We start from the raw sequence: 15,147 nt of genomic DNA on the forward strand, positions 1-15,147 counted from the left end.
CTAAAGTGATTAACACGCACAGGTCCTTCTTACCTGGACCGGATGCCGCTTGTCTGGCAATGTTCAAGACGTGGTCTATAGCCGACTCCGTGCTGACCCCCTTGCGGAAGCCAAACTGATTGCTGGACCTCCTCCGGCCGCCGTGGGCGTCGAGATGCGACTCCAACCTTTGGAGCAGGAGTCTCTCGAGGATCTTACCGGAGTGGTCCAGCATGCAGATTGGCCGGAAACTGGACGGCTGATCAATTGGCTTGTCGGGGCCCTTCCTGATCAGCACGAGTCGTGCTCTCTTCCACCGAGGCGGAAAGGTGAGTGCCGAGAGGCAGTTGTTGAAAACCTGGAGGGCCTTGCGGTGGTGACGTGCGACGACCATCTTAATAACTTCGTTGGGTATTCCGGACGGGCCTGGAGCCTTGCCGGGCGCGAGCCTCTTGACGGCCCTGAGCAGCTCCGGTGGTGTGAATGGTGGTATGACTCTTGTGAATTCAAACGTGTTACTGACCGGGTCGAAAGCCTCAAAGATGTTGTACACCGCGGGCGAAGGGGCTTCGTCCCAGTTTGTCACGGCGTCCGCCGGGAACAGATGGTCGGCGATAGCAGACTCCTTTCCTTTGGAGTCTGATCCGGGAGGCCTGCGTCCGAACTTTTTCATTACGATACGATAGGGCTTGCCCCAAGGATCGTGGTCCACCTGATCACACAGGTCGGACCAGCATTTCGCCTTGGCGGTTTTGATCGAGGTGCGAAGTACCTTTCTGGCGGTGGTGAACGCGATCCTGCTCTCTTCAACACCAGGTTGACCGGGTTGACTAAGACACGCCTGGTACCGACGGCGGAGAGTCAGGCAGTTCCGGCGCAGGTCAGCAATCTCGTCCGACCACCAGTGGACAGGAGTCTTGCCCGGAGGACCTCGCCGCCTTCTGGGCATGGATGCCTCACATGCTCCGATCAGATAGCCGTCGAGTGCGTCAGCCGAGGCCAAGGCATTGGCCGCAGTCGAATCACCCGTGGGAACTTCAAGGCGGGATCCCGTGAGGTAGTCGGCCAGGGCATCGTCGTCACGCTTCCTCACAGCCCAGCCGCGAAGTTCGTTTGACGGTGGCTCGACGGGATCAGCGGCTAGCATCCGTGATTCGGATCGGAACGACACTAACATGTGGTCACTCAGGGAGTCGACCTCCAGGACTCTCCAGTCGGTTACGTTCGTGTTCTTCGAGAAAGTAACGTCGATGATCGATGTGGCCTCAGCTCTGCGGAAGGTCGGAGTGGAGCCAACATTGGCAACAGTGAGCCCCAAACTGTTAACCATATCCGATAGTAGTTGGCCTCTGGGGTTGTTGGTCCTCGACCCCCACTCAACACTCCACGCGTTAAAATCGCCGGCTACGATCAGTTCGCAGACTCCTCTTCCGCGGATGGCAGCTTCAAGCTCGCTCAGGAAGAGCGCGTATTCGTTTATGGTGGTGCCCGGTCTGCAGTAGCAGCTGAAGATCGTCAGGTTTTGGAAGGACATCCAGGCGAATCCGCCTCCGTGGCCCTGGCCGTCGTGGGTCATGGCTGTGCGGGTTGTGGATGCCACCGCCGCCATCCGATCTTCGCTGAAGCACCACCTGATCTCGTCTCCACAGCGCCTGAACGGCTCACTGACGATGAGAATATCCGCTTCTGTTTCGATCGCTGTCTGGAACATAAGCTGCTCCGCAGCCCAGTTCCTATTCAGGTTAATTTGGAGGAAGTTAACCATCCTATGAACTGGACTTCCAACCGGCGGCTCGCTTCCTGGCTGCACAGGCGCCCGATCCGGGCCTGTGGCTTACCTTAGGGTGACCGGCGAGCTCGCAGGCCAAGCAGCTATCGTCAGACGCCTGACAATTCTTGAGTAAATGATCAGTGAGGCCACATTTCCAGCAGGCCCCCGTCCTGTCTGGCCCGGTGCAATTCCTCGCATTGTGCCCGAAGTTCTGGCATCGGAAGCACCTCTCCGGAGGTAACGTCCTAGCCCGAACCCGGCACATTGTCCAACCAACTGCTATTCTAGTTATTAGCGATGCGGCGTGCTTGGACATCTTGGCCGTCGCTATCTGTTGGCCCGATCGTGTTGGCCAGATGTGGATGTCCCCGATGCTGTTTCTATCGGCTTGGGCCGCGGGATCGTCTTGTCCGGGGATGGCGGAGCGCAGAGCATCAAGTACCTCAGCTGCGGTGGAAACAGCGTCCAAGTCGAGGATCTCCACCTCAGTCTGGACGCCAAGTTGGGACACCTTCCCAACAGAATCCCCGAGCTGAGTACTAATAGCTGAGAAGATGGTCTTGGCAGCGGTCGCAGACTTGGCCCCCTTGGCCAGCTCCAGTAGCAGTGAACCGTCGCGTGTCTCGCGCATCGTTACGTTTGCCCCAATGTCCGATGCCGAGAGACCGCATGCCCGCACCGATCGTACCGTGTCGGTGTACGTCTTGCCCTCAGCCAGTCTGACGAGAATCGCCGGCGGCCTGTTTAGTTTGGCTGGCGGCTTCGGTAGTGCTGTAGCAGCGGGTGGGCTAGGAACTGTTGTGACGGCCGCTCGCTTCTTCGCGCCCCTCTTGACTACGCCAGACCACGGGGCTTCCGCGTCGGTATCGGCCGACTCCACCTCCGTGTCTCTGGTCTGAGCGATCCTGTTAGATGTACCCGCGACGCGGGTCTCGCGAACTGTGCTGATCTTCCGCGTTTTCGCCTCGAACGCGGCGTCACTGTCCCACCAGCTTGGGGTAAGGACCGTATCGGTTGAGGCGTCAACCAACACCGGTTTGTCGGGGAGGTCACACTTCGGTTTTTTGGGCTGCTGTGATGGTGGAGAGGTAGCTAGACGCAGTTTCCCCTTTTTGCTGATCAGGCTGGTTAACGTCTTATTGATGTCGTCGATGAGGCCAGCAATGCGCTTGATCGCTGGTGACTCCTCCTTCGTACGCGCAAGCTTAGCCTCGTGCGCAGCGGACTTGAGAGCAGAACGAATGTATTGAAGTCCGACCTCTAGCTCGCATGTTCCGGGGTCTGATGCGGTTGGCGGAGATTCATCGATCTTCCTCTTGGAGCTTTCCACCCATAGCGTCATCGGAGATCGTTCTCGCGTCGGGCTGTAGTCTGCCACTTCTTCGGGTCCGTATTCGTTATCCCAACGCCGTGTAGTATCTCGCACCTGCGGCGTGGCCGGCGTCGTTGAGTCGTTGTCCATGTTGTGGTGGGAGGGGGGGGGGGCGCTTGGGCCCGATCTAGGACCTTACCTAGCTTGGCCGTATCCTGGTTTCGGTGTCCTGTAGGTCTTTCGTGTTGTGCCCGGGTACCGTGTAAGGGTGCCGTATCTCGGCCCCTGGGGGGGGTAGAGGGTCGGGGTCTTCGGTTACTTATTCGTACGGTCCGTGGTAGGTCAGGGGGGATTGGGGGGGCAAATTTTTGCTCCCGAGCCGCTCAGACCACTCCTTACCGAGTTATCAGCCAAAAACCGATTTTGGTCCTTTTAGGCCCGTTTCCTCTGTCTCCGCTTCTGGTAGGGTTAGAGTGTTGGGGTCTTCGGGATCTTCGCTGGCGTGACCGTGGTGGGTCCGTGACGTAGGAGGGGGGCAAGTTTTGCTCCCGAGCCGCTGCGGGCACTCCCTACCGAGATATCGGCTAAAAGCCGCTTAGAGGGGGGTCCGCTGGCTTGGGTGATGGCCGAGTCGCGCGAGCGCGCGTGGCGGATCTGTGACCTTCGCCGGTCGGGTCGGCACGTGCCGGAGCTCTGGTCGATGAACCGGCGCGCGTGGCAACGGAAATAGAAATCGGATTACTTACCGAAATCGGGCGGCCGTGTTCGCCTTATGGAGAAATCTCCAGCGTCGCCCCACGGGGGGAATTTTATTCAGGCCGACTCGAAAACGACACCGGCCTGATCGCGCACTTGTTATTAGGGTTCGGTGGTGCTGTCACAACTTAAGACTCGCTTGGAACCGTAGGTGTCCAAAACAAAAAACTGCCACTGGGGGCGGGCTTCGGAGCGGTGCACTGCGAGGAACGTGTGTCTAGATGACTACCGACGCGCTAACTGAAACCTAACCTAACCTAACCTTAACAATATAAAAAGTATGATTAGTTTAATAAAAATGACTTAAAACGATATTTAGCGGAATTATAACCATTTTTTACCAAATTTTTTATTTATTTTTTGTATTCACCCAAATGTATTGTAATGAAGTGTTTTAGATGTAAATATATGTGAACTTAACGTTAAAAATATAAAAAATATGATTAGTTTAATAGAAATGACTTAAGACGATATTTAGCGGATTCATCACATGTTTTTCAAAATTTATTAACGACCTTTTATATTCACCCAAATGTATTGTAAAGACGTGTTTTAGATGTAAAATAATGTGAACTTAACGATAAAAATATAAAAAGTATGATTAGTTCAATACAAATGAATTTAGACAATATTTAGCGGAATTATCACCATTTTTTCCCAAATTTTTTTTTCAATTTTTTGTATTCGCCCAAATGTATTTTAAAGACGTGTTTTAGATGTAAAATAATGTGCACATAACGTTAACAATATAAAAAGTATGATTAGTTTAATAGAAATGACTTAAGACGATAGTTAGAAGAATTATCACCATTTTTCACCAAATTTTTTCCTAAATTTTTTTTCTCTTTTTTGTATTCACCCAAATGTATTGTAAAGACGTGTTTTAGATGTAAAATAATGTGAACTGAACGTAAACAATATAAAAAGTATGATTAGTTTAATAAAAATGACTTAAGACGATATTTAGCGGATTCATCACATGTTTTTCAAAATTTATTTACGACCTTTTATATTCACCTAAATGTATTGTAAAGACGTGTTTTAGATGTAAAATAATGTGAACTTAACGATAAAAATATAAAAATTATGATTAGTTCAGTACAAATGACTTTATACAATATTTAGCGGAATTATCACCATTTTTTCCCAAATTTTTTTTCTATTTTTTGTATTCACCCAAATGTATTGTAAAGACGTGTTTTAGATGTAAAATAATGTGAAATTAACGTTAAAAATATAAAAATTATAATTGGTTTAATAGAAATGACTTAAGAGGATATTTAGCGGATTCATCACCTGTTTTTCAAAATTTTTTTACGACATTTTATATTCATCCAAATGTATTGTAAAGACGTGTTTTACATATAAAATAATGTTAATTTAACGATATAAATATAAAAAGTATGATTAGTTTAATAGAAATGACTTAAGACGATATTTAGCGGATTCATCACCTGTTTTTCAAAACTTTTTTACGACCTTTTATATTCACCCAAATGTATTCTAAAGACGTGTTTTAGATGTAAAATAATGTGAACTTAACGATAAAAATATAAAAATTATGATTAGTTCAGTACAAATGACTTTAGACGATATTTAGCGGAAGTATCACCATTTTTTACCAAATTTTTTTTCTATTTTTTGTATTCACCCAAATGTATTGTAAAGACGTGTTTTAGATGTAAAATAATGTGAAATTAACGTTAAAAATATAAAAATTATAATTGGTTTAATAGAAATGACTTAAGAGGATATTTAGCGGATTCATCACCTGTTTTTCAAAATTTTTTTACGACCTTTTATATTCACCCAAATGTATTCTACAGACGTGTTTTAGGTGTAAAATAATGTGAACTTAACGATAAAAATATAAAAAGTATGATTAGTTCAATACAAATGACTTTAGACAATATTTAGCGGAATTATCACCATTTTTTCCCAAACTTTTTTTCTATTTTTTGTATTCGCCCAAATGTATTTTAAAGACGTGTTTTAGATGTAAAATAATGTGTTCATAACGTTAACAATATAAAAAGTAAGATTAGTTCAATACAAATGACTTAAGACGATATTTAAAGGAATTATCACCATTTTTTACTGAATTTTTTTTCTATTTTTTGTATTCACCCAAATGTATTCTAAAGACGTGTTTTAGATGTAAATTTATGTGAACTTAACGATAAAAATATAAAAAGTATGATTAGTTAAATACGAATGACTTTAGACGATATTTAGCGGAATTATCACCATTTTTTTACCATTTTTTTTACCAAATTTTAATTATTTTTTGTATTCACCCAAATGTATTGAAATGACGTGTTTTAGATGTAAAATTATGTGAACTTAACGTTAAAAATATAAAAAGTATGATTAGTTTAATAGAAATGACTTAAGACGATATTTATCGGATTCATCACCTGTTTTTCAAAATTTTTTTACGACCTTTTATATTCATCCAAATGTATTGTAAAGACGTGTTTTACATATAAAATAATGTTAATTTAACGATATATATATAAAAAGTATGATTAGTTTAATAGAAATGACTTAAGACGATATTTAGCGGATTCATCACCTGTTTTTCAAAAATTTTTTACGACCTTTTATATTCACCCAAATGTATTCTAAAGACGTGTTTTAGATGTAAAATAATGTGAACTTAACGATAAAAATATAAAAATTATGATTAGTTCAGTACAAATGACTTTAGACGATATTTAGCGGAAGTATCACCATTTTTTACCAAATTTTTTTTCTATTTTTTGTATTCACCCAAATGTATTGTAAAGACGTGTGCTAGGTGTAAAATAATGTGAACTTAACGATAAGAATATAAAAAGTATGATTAGTTCAATACAAATGACTTTAGACGATATTTAGCGGAATTATAACCATTTTTTACCAAATTCTTTTTCTATTTTTTGTGTTCACCCAAATGTATTGTAATGAAGTGTTTTAGATGTAAAATTATTTGAACTTACCGTTAAAAATATAAAAAATATGATTAGTGTAATAGAAATGACTTAAGACGATATTTAGCGGATTCATCACATGTTTTTCAAAATTTATTTACGACCTTTTATATTCACCTAAATGTATTGTAAAGACGTGTTTAAGATGTAAAATAATGTGAACTTAACGTTAACAATATAAAAAGTATGATTAGTGTAATAGAAATGCCTTAAGACGATATTTAGCGGATTCATCACATGTTTTTCAAAATTTATTTACGACCTTTTATATTCACCTAAATGGATTGTAAAGACGTGTTTAAGATGTAAAATAATGTGAACTTAACGATAAAAATATAAAAAGTATGATTAGTTCAATACAAATGACTTTAGACAATATTTAGCGGAATTATCACCATTTTATCCCTAATTTTTTTTCTATTTTTTGTATTCGCCCAAATGTATTTTAAAGACGTGTTTTAGATGTAAAATAATGTGAACTTAACGATAAAAATATAAAAAGTATGATTAGTTCAATACAAATGACTTTAGACGATATTTAGCGGAAATATAACCATTTTTTACCAAATTTTTTTTCTATTTTTTGTATTCACCTAAAAGTATTGTAAAGACGTGTTTTAGATGTAAAATAATGTGAACTTAACGATAAAAATATAAAAAGTATGATTAGTTCAATACAAATGACTTTAGACAATATTTAGCGGAATTATCACCATTTTTTCCCAAATTTTTTTTCTATTTTTTGTATTCGCCCAAATGTATTTTAAAGACGTGTTTTAGATGTAAAATAATGTGAACATAACGTTAACAATATAAAAAGTATGATTAGTTTAATAGAAATGACTTAAGACGATATTTAGAGGAATTATCACCATTTTTCACCAAATTTTTTCCCAAATTTTTTTTCTATTTTTTGTATTCTCCCAAATGTATTGTAATGAAGTGTTTTAGATGTAAAATTATGTGAACTTAACGTTAAAAATATAAAAAATATGATTAGTTTAATAGAAATGACTTAAGACGATATTTAGCGGATTCATCACATGTTCTTCAAAATTTATTTACGACCTTTTATATTCACCCAAATGTATTGTAAAGACGTGTTTTAGATGTAAAATAATGTGAACATAACGTTAACAATATAAAAAGTATGATTAGTTTAATAGAAATGACTTAAGACGATATTTAGAAAAAATTATCACCATTTTTCACCAAATTTTTTCCCAAATTTTTTTTCTCTTTTTTGTATTCACCCAAATGTATTGTAAAGACGTGTTTTAGATGTAAAATAATGTGAACTGAACGTTAACAATATAAAAAGTATGATTAGTTTAATAAAAATGACTTAAAACGATATTTAGCGGAATTATAACCATTTTTTACCAAATTTATTAACGACCTTTTATATTCACCCAAATGTATTGTAAAGACGTGTTTTAGATGTAAAATAATGTGAACTTAACGATAAAAATATAAAAAGTATGATTAGTTCAATACAAATGAATTTAGACAATATTTAGTGGAATTATCACCATTTTTTCCCAAATTTTTTTTTCAATTTTTTGTATTCGCCCAAATGTATTTTAAAGACGTTTTTTAGATGTAAAATAATGTGCACATAACGTTAACAATATAAAAAGTATGATTAGTTTAATAGAAATGACTTAAGACGATAGTTAGAAGAATTATCACCATTTTTCACCAAATTTTTTCCTAAATTTTTTTTCTCTTTTTTGTATTCACCCAAATGTATTGTAAAGACGTGTTTTAGATGTAAAATAATGTGAACTGAACGTAAACAATATAAAAAGTATGATTAGTTTAATAAAAATGACTTAAGACGATATTTAGCGGATTCATCACATGTTTTTCAAAATTTAATTACGACCTTTTATATTCACCTAAATGTATTGTAAAGACGTGTTTTAGATGTAAAATAATGTGAACTTAACGATAAAAATATAAAAATTATGATTAGTTCAGTACAAATGACTTTAGACAATATTTAGCGGAATTATCACCATTTTTTCCCAAATTTTTTTTCTATTTTTTGTATTCACCCAAATGTATTGTAAAGACGTGTTTTAGATGTAAAATAATGTGAAATTAACGTTAAAAATATAAAAATTATAATTGGTTTAATAGAAATGACTTAAGAGGATATTTAGCGGATTCATCACCTGTTTTTCAAAATTTTTTTACGACCTTTTATATTCATCCAAATGTATTGTAAAGACGTGTTTTACATATAAAATAATGTTAATTTAACGATATAAATATAAAAAGTATGATTAGTTTAATAGAAATGACTTAAGACGATATTTAGCGGATTCATCACCTGTTTTTCAAAACTTTTTTACGACCTTTTATATTCGCCCAAATGTATTGTAAAGACGTGCTTTAGATGTAAAATAATGTGAACTTAACGATAAAAATTTAAAAAGTATGATTAGTTCAATACAAATGACTTGAAACGATATTTAGCGGAATTATCACCATTTTTTACCAAATTTTTTCCCAAATTTTTTTTCTATTTTTTGTATTCACCCAAATGTATTGTAAATACGTGTTTTAGATGTAAAATAATGTGAACTTAACGATAAAAATATAAAAAGTATGATTAGTTCAATACAAATGACTTTAAACGATATTTAGCGGAATTATCACCATTTTTTACCAAATTTTTTCCCAAATTTTTTTTTTTATTTTTTGTATTCACCCAAATGTATTGTAAATACGTGTTTTAGATGTAAAATAATGTGAACTTAACGATAAAAATATAAAAAGTATGATTAGTTCAATACAAATGACTTTAAACGATATTTAGCGGAATTATCACCATTTTTTACCAAATTTTTTTTATATTTTTTGTATTCACCCAAATGTATTGTAAACACGTGTTTTAGATGTAAAATAATGTGAACTTAACGTTAAAAATATAAAAAGTATGATTAGTTTAATAGAAATGACTTAAGACGATATTTAGCGGATTCATCACCTGTATTTCAAAATTTTTTTACGACCTTTTATATTCACCCAAATGTATTGTAAAGACGTGCTTTAGATGTAAAATAATGTGAACTTAACGATAAAAATTTAAAAAGTATGATTAGTTCAATACAAATGACTTTAAACGATATTTAGCGGAATTATCACCATTTTTTACCAAATTTTTTCCCAAATTTTTTTTCTATTTTTTGTATTCACCCAAATGTATTGTAAATACGTGTTTTAGATGTAAAATAATGTGAACTTAACGATAAAAATATAAAAAGTATGATTAGTTCAATACAAATGACTTTAAACGATATTTAGCGGAATTATCACCATTTTTTACCAAATTTTTTTTCTATTTTTTGTATTCACCCAAATGTATTGTAAACACGTGTTTTAGATGTAAAATAATGTGAACTTAACGTTAAAAATATAAAAAGTATGATAAGTTTAATAGAAATGACTTAAGACGATATTTAGCGGATTCATCACCTGTATTTCAAAATTTTTTTACTACCTTTTATATTCACCCAAATGTATTGTAAAGACGTGTTTTAGATGTAAAATAATGTGAACTTAACGATAAAAATATAAAAAGTATGATTAGTTCAATACAAATGACTTTAAACGATATTTAGCGGAATTATCACCATTTTTTACCAAATTTTTTTTCTATTTTTTGTATTCACCCAAATGTATTGAAAACACGTGTTTTAGATGTAAAATAATGTGAACTTAACGTTAAAAATATAAAAAGTATGATTAGTTTAATAGAAATGACTTAAGACGATATTTAGCGGATTCATCACCTGTATTTCAAAATTTTTTTACGACCTTTTATATTCACCCAAATGTATTGTAAAGACGTGTTTTAGATGTAAAATAATGTGAACTTAACGATAAAAATATAAAAAGTATGATTAGTTCAATACAAATGACTTTAAACGATATTTAGCGGAATTATCACCATTTTTTACCAAATTTTTTCCCAAATTTTTTTTCTATTTTTTGTATTCACCCAAATGTATTGTAAATACGTGTTTTAGATGTAAAATAATGTGAACTTAACGATAAAAATATAAAAAGTATGATTAGTTCAATACAAATGACTTTAAACGATATTTAGCGGAATTATCACCATTTTTTACCAAATTTTTTTTCTATTTTTTGTATTCACCCAAATGTATTGAAAACACGTGTTTTAGATGTAAAATAATGTGAACTTAACGTTAAAAATATAAAAAGTATGATTAGTTTAATAGAAATGACTTAAGACGATATTTAGCGGATTCATCACCTGTATTTCAAAAATTTTTTACGACCTTTTATATTCACCCAAATGTATTGTAAAGCCGTGTTTTAGATGTAAAATAATGTGAACTTAACGATAAAAATATAAAAAGTATGATTAGTTCAATACAAATGACTTTAAACGATATTTAGCGGAATTATCACCATTTTTTACCCAATTTTTTCCCAAATTTTTTTTCTATTTTTTGTATTCACCCAAATGTATTGTAAATACGTGTTTTAGATGTAAAACAATGTGAACTTAACGTTAAAAATATAAAAAGTATGATTAGTTTAATAGAAATGACTTAAGACGATATTTAGCGGATTCATCACCTGTATTTCAAAATTTTTTTACGACCTTTTATATTCACCCAAATGTATTGTAAAGACGTGTTTTAGATGTAAAATAATGTGAACTTAACCATAAAAATATAAAAAGTATGATTAGTTCAATACAAATGACTTTAAACGATATTTAGCGGAATTATCACCATTTTTTACCAAATTTTTTCCCAAATTTTTTTTCTATTTTTTGTATTCACCCAAATGTATTGTAAATACGTGTTTTAGATGTAAAAAAATGTGAACTTAACGATAAAAATATAAAAAGTATGATTAGTTCAATACAAATGACTTTAAACGATATTTAGCGGAATTATCACCATTTTTTACCAAATTTTTTTTCTATTTTTTGTATTCACCCAAATGTATTGAAAACACGTGTTTTAGATGTAAAATAATGTGAACTTAACGTTAAAAATATAAAAAGTATGATTAGTTTAATAGAAATGACTTAAGACGATATTTAGAAGAATTATCACCATTTTTCACCAAATTTTTTCCCAAATTTTTTTTTCAATTTTTTGTATTCGCCCAAATGCATTTTAAAGACGTGTTTTAGATGTAAAATAATGTGAACATAACGTTAACAATATAAAAAGTATGATTAGTTTAATAGAAATGACTTAAGACGATATTTAGAAGAATTATCACCATTTTTCACCAAATTTTTTCCCAAATTTTTTTTCTCTTTTTTGTATTCACCCAAATGTATTGTAAAGACGTGTTTTAGATGTAAAATAATGTGAACTGAACGTTAACAATATAAAAAGTATGATTAGTTTGATAAAAATGACTTAAAACGATATTTAGCGGAATTATAACCATTTTTTACCAAATTTCTTATTTATTTTTTGTATTCACCCAAATGTATTGTAATGAAGTGTTTTAGATGTAAATATATGTGAACTTAACGTTAAAAATATAAAAAATATGATTAGTTTAATAGAAATGACTTAAGACGATATTTAGCGGATTCATCACATGTTTTTCAAAATTTATTAACGACCTTTTATATTCACCCAAATGTATTGTAAAGACGTGTTTTAGATGTAAAATAATGTGAACTTAACGATAAAAATATAAAAAGTATGATTAGTTCAATACAAATGACTTTAGACAATATTTAGCGGAATTATCACCATTTTTTCCCAAATTTTTTTTTCAATTTTTTGTATTCGCCCAAATGTATTTTAAAGACGTGTTTTAGATGTAAAATAATGTGCACATAACGTTAACAATATAAAAAGTATGATTAGTTTAATAGAAATGACTTAAGACGATAGTTAGAAGAATTATCACCATTTTTCACCAAATTTTTTCCCAAATTTTTTTTTTATTTTTTGTATTCACCCAAATGTATTGTAAATACGTGTTTTAGATGTAAAATAATGTGAACTTAACGATAAAAATATAAAAAGTATGATTAGTTCAATACAAATGACTTTAAACGATATTTAGCGGAATTATCACCATTTTTTACCAAATTTTTTTTATATTTTTTGTATTCACCCAAATGTATTGTAAACACGTGTTTTAGATGTAAAATAATGTGAACTTAACGTTAAAAATATAAAAAGTATGATTAGTTTAATAGAAATGACTTAAGACGATATTTAGCGGATTCATCACCTGTATTTCAAAATTTTTTTACGACCTTTTATATTCACCCAAATGTATTGTAAAGACGTGCTTTAGATGTAAAATAATGTGAACTTAACGATAAAAATTTAAAAAGTATGATTAGTTCAATACAAATGACTTTAAACGATATTTAGCGGAATTATCACCATTTTTTACCAAATTTTTTCCCAAATTTTTTTTCTATTTTTTGTATTCACCCAAATGTATTGTAAATACGTGTTTTAGATGTAAAATAATGTGAACTTAACGATAAAAATATAAAAAGTATGATTAGTTCAATACAAATGACTTTAAACGATATTTAGCGGAATTATCACCATTTTTTACCAAATTTTTTTTCTATTTTTTGTATTCACCCAAATGTATTGTAAACACGTGTTTTAGATGTAAAATAATGTGAACTTAACGTTAAAAATATAAAAAGTATGATTAGTTTAATAGAAATGACTTAAGACGATATTTAGCGGATTCATCACCTGTATTTCAAAATTTTTTTACTACCTTTTATATTCACCCAAATGTATTGTAAAGACGTGTTTTAGATGTAAAATAATGTGAACTTAACGATAAAAAATATAAAAAGTATGATTAGTTCAATACAAATGACTTTAAACGATATTTAGCGGAATTATCAACATTTTTTACCAAATTTTTTTTCTATTTTTTGTATTCACCCAAATGTATTGTAATGAAGTGTTTTAGATGTAAATATATGTGAACTTAACGTTAAAAATATAAAAAATATGATTAGTTTAATAGAAATGACTTAAGACGATATTTAGCGGATTCATCACATGTTTTTCAAAATTTATTAACGACCTTTTATATTCACCCAAATGTATTGTAAAGACGTGTTTTAGATGTAAAATAATGTGAACTTAACGATAAAAATATAAAAAGTATGATTAGTTCAATACAAATGAATTTAGACAATATTTAGCGGAATTATCACCATTTTTTCCCAAATTTTTTTTTCAATTTTTTGTATTCGCCCAAATGTATTTTAAAGACGTGTTTTAGATGTAAAATAATGTGCACATAACGTTAACAATATAAAAAGTATGATTAGTTTAATAGAAATGACTTAAGACGATAGTTAGAAGAATTATCACCATTTTTCACCAAATTTTTTCCTAAATTTTTTTTCTCTTTTTTGTATTCACCCAAATGTATTGTAAAGACGTGTTTTAGATGTAAAATAATGTGAACTGAACGTAAACAATATAAAAAGTATGATTAGTTTAATAAAAATGACTTAAGACGATATTTAGCGGATTCATCACATGTTTTTCAAAATTTATTTACGACCTTTTATATTCACCTAAATGTATTGTAAAGACGTGTTTTAGATGTAAAATAATGTGAACTTAACGATAAAAATATAAAAATTATGATTAGTTCAGTACAAATGACTTTATACAATATTTAGCGGAATTATCACCATTTTTTCCCAAATTTTTTTTCTATTTTTTGTATTCACCCAAATGTATTGTAAAGACGTGTTTTAGATGTAAAATAATGTGAAATTAACGTTAAAAATATAAAAATTATAATTGGTTTAATAGAAATGACTTAAGAGGATATTTAGCGGATTCATCACCTGTTTTTCAAAATTTTTTTACGACATTTTATATTCATCCAAATGTATTGTAAAGACGTGTTTTACATATAAAATAATGTTAATTTAACGATATAAATATAAAAAGTATGATTAGTTTAATAGAAATGACTTAAGACGATATTTAGCGGATTCATCACCTGTTTTTCAAAACTTTTTTACGACCTTTTATATTCACCCAAATGTATTCTAAAGACGTGTTTTAGATGTAAAATAATGTGAACTTAACGATAAAAATATAAAAATTATGATTAGTTCAGTACAAATGACTTTAGACGATATTTAGCGGAAGTATCACCATTTTTTACCAAATTTTTTTTCTATTTTTTGTATTCACCCAAATGTATTGTAAAGACGTGTTTTAGATGTAAAATAATGTGAAATTAACGTTAAAAATATAAAAATTATAATTGGTTTAATAGAAATGACTTAAGAGGATATTTAGCGGATTCATCACCTGTTTTTCAAA

The sequence above is a fragment of the Diuraphis noxia genome, unplaced genomic scaffold (assembly GCF_037042655.1).
Source record: "Diuraphis noxia isolate RWA-SAM2 unplaced genomic scaffold, SU_Dnox_SAM2 contig0008, whole genome shotgun sequence".
In the NCBI taxonomy this organism is placed as follows: domain Eukaryota; kingdom Metazoa; phylum Arthropoda; class Insecta; order Hemiptera; family Aphididae; genus Diuraphis; species Diuraphis noxia.